We start from the raw sequence: 5,169 nt of genomic DNA, 5'->3' as shown, positions 1-5,169 counted from the left end.
TAGTTCCCTCGGTAGACAGAATGATGGAGGGCGATTTTCTTCAGATTCGGAGCGATTGATTAGAAGCGCCTAGAAGGAGGGGAACAGCTATTAACCTTACTGTGCTGCTAACATCAAAAGATATTGCAGACACACCCCTACTGTAAAAGCTTACATGAAAACACTTTCCGCCTACTGTAAACAAGGCTTTAAATAATGAAGATGTAGCTGCAGAGACTACTTTTTATGTAAAATTATGCTCATATTATCTTCACTGTGAACCCTGGTTAATGGTGTGTTTTATGATGAACAAGTAGCACCACTTCTATCTTTGTATAAGAACTTCAAATCCCTTAAATGGGTAAATGCATAGAGTACTCGTATACTGGCAAACACAAACCTTGTGCTTTTCTGACAGCAACGAGAGGCAGTTATTGTAATGTTGGGCCGTGCTATGTACATATCCCAATCTTTGTTTGTTTTACTAGTAGGTGTCTGCAGATAAGCAGCACTTTTTTGAACATTTGAATTTTTGTTCTGTCAAAACTACGAAGGGCCCACTGGTGGAAACCAACTTAAAGGCACATGTGTAGCATCAAGAAGATATTCACCAACTTGACGAAACATTTACTAAAAGTGCTGTATAGACGGAACGCTGCAAATAAAAAAATGCTGCAAGAAGCTTAAAACACAAAGGAAACGCTTATTCAACGCTTTTAGTAAAATATGCGCATGTTTTTACAAGTTGGTAAATGTCTTCTAATTGTTGTGCATATGTTGTCAAGTTGATGAAGATTTCTCTTCATTTGGGAGTGTTTTAGCACATTTGTGTCTAATATTTGAATCGTTTGTTGAATCTGCAGCACGTTTCTCGTAATGGAAATGTTTTGGGCGGTTGGAGCGCGTTTGCACCTGTAGACCATACAAATCAGAACTCGATAGAAACATTTCAAGCTCAGAAGACAGCATTGGTTTGGAATCTGGTGCCTCCAGGGATCCTGGAAGAATCCAATTATTTCACTTCCAAAATCAGAATCTCGTAAATACTGGACCATCCAAAACTCACTGTATGACACTATAATTGCAAAACAACATTATATTTATATATGTTTCTTACTATTTTAGAATCTGTGTTTGTTGCCTGTGGATGTTAGTATGCAGTTTTGCTTTGTTTCTCCTTTTTTAAGTCTGTCCTTTAACACTGATTGCAGCAGCGCTCTTAAATTCGTTGTAATCTGTAGAATGACAATAATTGCTTTCTAACTTGTAATTTGCCGGAACTGCTGACGATTCCTCCCCGATTGCCATTGGAGAAAACCTTTCAGGTTCAAAGCCTCAACCAGCCCAGTATCTCAAGGATTTATGAGTACTCTTGAATGAATAAGCATGTTGTGTTTTACGTCCAATGCGAGCATTACATTTATGTAGCAAGGGAGAACGTGTTAGTGTGGAGGTGTAGGTGATAATTGGCATCACAGATCTGCAATTACTGCTTGAATTTATTTTCCTGACTTTCCATGTAAGATATTGCATAAAGCACAGATTGGTATTTGGATGTAAAGCAGGGTTTTTCAAAATCATCAAACACTGACATTTCACTCTGGTGACATGCTTGTTCCAATGCAAATTATCCTTCAGGAAGACCTTAAATCTCCTGTGGGACTTTTCTCATCTAGACCTCTGACCTCCCTGGACAAGAGTAAGCAAAAGGAAAATCTCCCTACAGATCAATAAGGTAATACATTATCATTACTTAAAGTACTTAAAATCCAGATTTGCAACCAATTAGCACTGACTAGACAGATTTGTTTGTACACAGAGACCTAATGTTGTATTGATGACTTCTCCTGTACTGTATGTGGCTTATACTGACACTGATTCTCATTTGGCTCCTGGTCTACTTCTTAAATCATCACAGACATATGGCTCCTGTCATCTGTTGGTGCTCTGGGATTGCAGCGCGACAAAATGGTGATTAAACATGTCATCAACATTTTAACAATGCGTCAATTAAACATTCTCCGACTCCTCGTTTAATGACTTAAAAGGAAGTTATACCTCAGTTCACATTTGTGAACTGAGCTAGAAAGTGCTATGTAAGCGCTTGCCTTAGCTAAACTCTCTCCTTTGGGAAAAATGGTAGTTTGTTTCACTTCGATAAGCTAATGCTTCACATTAGCTTCACTCGGCTGGGCTAGCACTTGTTGTGATAGAAATGTGGAACCATCCTGTGTTAATCAGCGTTCATTGGCTTTGTACCACTAAAAGCACTTCCTGTTATCAGCATTGAATCAGAACTTCCTTATCTGTTGGTGACACAAAGGGATACAATACTAGAATGTACTGGAATCAAGGAAGAAGAATCTGCTGTAAAAAAAGGTGCGCTGATGGGTCAATAATGGGCAAACCACATTTTTTTTCAAGAAGCCGTTATAATATGCTTTTCCTTGGGGACAAACAAGCAGAAGGCCATGGTATCATGTTTGTCTGTGCCTCAGTGTTGTCACTTAGCATGAAACTGGCACCTCAGCAGGCCTCCTGTTTACTGTTTGGAATGACAGCAGACTCTAACGTCTGGCCTCTTGGCCTCAGCAGCATCCAGGAGGGTTAATGAGAGCGGATGAAACTGTGCTGTCAGGTGGCTGTCTGGTTGGGTAAACACAGAGGAGGATCCTGCGGGGTCTGTCATGTATAGCACAGTAACACAAGCAGAGGCCTGGTAATGTGAGTAGAGATGAGTCACAAGGTTTTTCAAAGGTTAATTCAAAAAAGGAATGTGAATTCTTAGCACTAGGGATGCGTATCGATAGGATTTTATCGATACCGATACTGCTTATCGATACCGGTATTTTTCCATACTCTTATCGATACTTTTCAATAATTTGGTCAAACCGGATACGTCACACGGGATGAGGGTTCCCAACCAACCAGAATTGTTTAAACTAAGGAAGTAGCGTAATTCATATACCGTTAGCAGCACCGTTTGTCCAGCGGCTTAACGGTATACCAATACCGTCCAATCAGGTACCGGTACTGACTTAGAACCGGTTCTCGATACCCATCCCTACTGAGCACTATTCTTTGAGTTGATTCACACTGAAATCTCTTGAACCTATTTTTATACCAGCTCACTGCCCATTGCTGACAATAGTGGCTATAAAATTGCTGTGTTCACTAAAATTGCTGTGTTCACCAGCATTGCCAGATGTGAGATAATTATCGTATTTGTGCATAGGACATGCACAATCAATGACGCCAATAAGTGGCATAATGAAAGATTGATAATTTGATCTTTTATTTGACTTTATTTCTGGATAGCAAAACATGGATCCTATGTCAGGGTTGAATAATGTTACAACTATCCAGGCAGACATGTACAGTATGCTTCTTAATGTTAGGCTATAGGCTATAATAAAAAGTAATAATTAATATCAAACGTTGACGTAATATATGTTAATATATGTGACTCTGGTTTTTGGCAAATTTGCATGCGTGTCAAAAAGAGATTTCCTGAAACAATACAGTTTAAGCTGATTTACTATGAAGTTTGTACATCAGCGTTTTTTTGGAAAAAAATGCTTGAGTGGGTTGATAATAGTAGCTATGCTATGGCCTTAGTATGTTGGCACAAGAGACAAGGGAGGCAACAGGCAAAGGTGGCAAAACTTTGTGCTACAATATATATAAGGTGATTTACGTAATATGAAGTAATGTGTGTGAATTAGGTGTTTTCAGCAAAAAGGTAGCCCGGACAGACACAGCTTAGCGACAAACCGGGTGAACCTTTTTTAGCCGCTAAAGGGACACATATTTCGTGGTTGGAGACCAAAAGCCAAGCGAAAAGGAAAAAATATTAGATTTTTTCAGGTGACTAGAAACATCTTCAACTTAATTATAATGTTGATGAGCGTCTGCTGGACGTGGTCATAGGTAATATTTGTTAAGCATAAACACTGAAGTAATGATTCAAATCTTAAAACCCCAGTTTACCTAATAATCCCTTACGTTCCTCCCCCCAGCATGAAAACAAGTATTGGCACTGGCAAGCTGACATATATCCACTACACTCTGTGCTGTCAGGGCTAATGGGATTCTGGGAGATGGAAATGGAAAGGAGGACAGGGAGAGCTCGAGAGAGAGAAGGAAGAGGAAAGAGAAAGGAGGCTTTGTAGCAGCACATGTACAGCTTGGATAAAGTAGTTTTTAGGGTTGTTAAAACGAGCATTGGTATCGCTGGTATTCTTTATATCTAAACATTTTCCACTGCTGCACACTAGCTTATCTGAGAGTATCAGCTAAATGGCTAAGTGGTAAGGAGAGGAGGGAGGAAACACTTCAGAACAAGTTTCCTGCCCTACTTTTCCACATGAAAGGTTTGTGTGCTACACTTGCTTACATAACAAAGCTCCCACACAGAAACCTCACACTTTAAAATGAAAAGCAAGCAATTGCAATCCTCATGATATGCATTTAAAGCTTTGAAAACAATGCTTTAAATTGACTGTATTAGGAGTGTGTTTGAAAATGTGAATTTCTTCCTAAAATACAAAAGCTATATAAGATGCACTTATTTTTCCCAAAAATGACTGATGGAAAGTGTGCCCCTTGTGTCCAGTCAAAAGTGTTGAGTTCAGTCATGTTTCATGTTTTTGTCTCCCACTTCCTGTTTTATTTTAAACACAAAAGGTACTCACCTTTTGTGTTTCATTCCAAGCCCCTTCATTCCCTATCCTTGTGTGTGGGTGTTTCTCAATGTCGACTACGCTTGCTTGGTAGCACATGTCTTCCGAGTCACTTGCTTCAGAAGCGAGGCAAGAACTTTTCCTGGCATTCGGAAAAAGAAGAGTGGAACAGGCTAGCAAATGTGCAGGTATGCGTCATATGAGAGGCCCCGCCTTACATTTTCCGCCACAGATTTTGTGAAATTGGTCCGTGCGCAAAGCATTGTGGGGATTTTAAGACCTCGAAATTTCTCGCGACCAAGTACGCCGGGCCCGGTAGAATTCCAAGTATGCTGGACATTGGAACAGTCCTTCGGCGGCACTCAAAATAGTGCTTATGCTTGAAATAGTGGCTCTAAAACTTCGTAGCGAGACATTTCGAGCACTTGCGTAGACTCCGCGGTCTTAAAATCCCCACAATGCTTTGCGCACGGACCAATTTCACAAAATCTGTGGCGGAAAATGTAAG

The 5,169-nt window shown here is 40.0% G+C and overlaps 1 long non-coding RNA gene across 1 annotated transcript in view; it reads left to right on the top strand.

Moving 5' to 3' along the window:
• The first annotated feature begins 1,580 nt into the window (after positions 1 to 1,580).
• LOC104947231 (uncharacterized) overlaps positions 1,581 to 5,169 on the top strand; it is a 12,441-nt gene continuing 8,852 nt past the window's right edge. Inside the window, exon 1 of the long non-coding RNA XR_798537.1 lies at positions 1,581 to 1,593. This is a non-coding gene — a long non-coding RNA (uncharacterized lncRNA). The remainder of the gene's footprint in view (positions 1,594 to 5,169) is intronic.

The sequence above is a fragment of the Notothenia coriiceps genome, unplaced genomic scaffold (genome assembly GCF_000735185.1).
Source record: "Notothenia coriiceps isolate Sejong01 unplaced genomic scaffold, NC01 NC01_scaffold00012163, whole genome shotgun sequence".
NCBI classification, from domain to species: Eukaryota; Metazoa; Chordata; class Actinopteri; order Perciformes; family Nototheniidae; genus Notothenia; species Notothenia coriiceps.
This window is presented reverse-complemented; position numbering and strand designations above follow the sequence as displayed.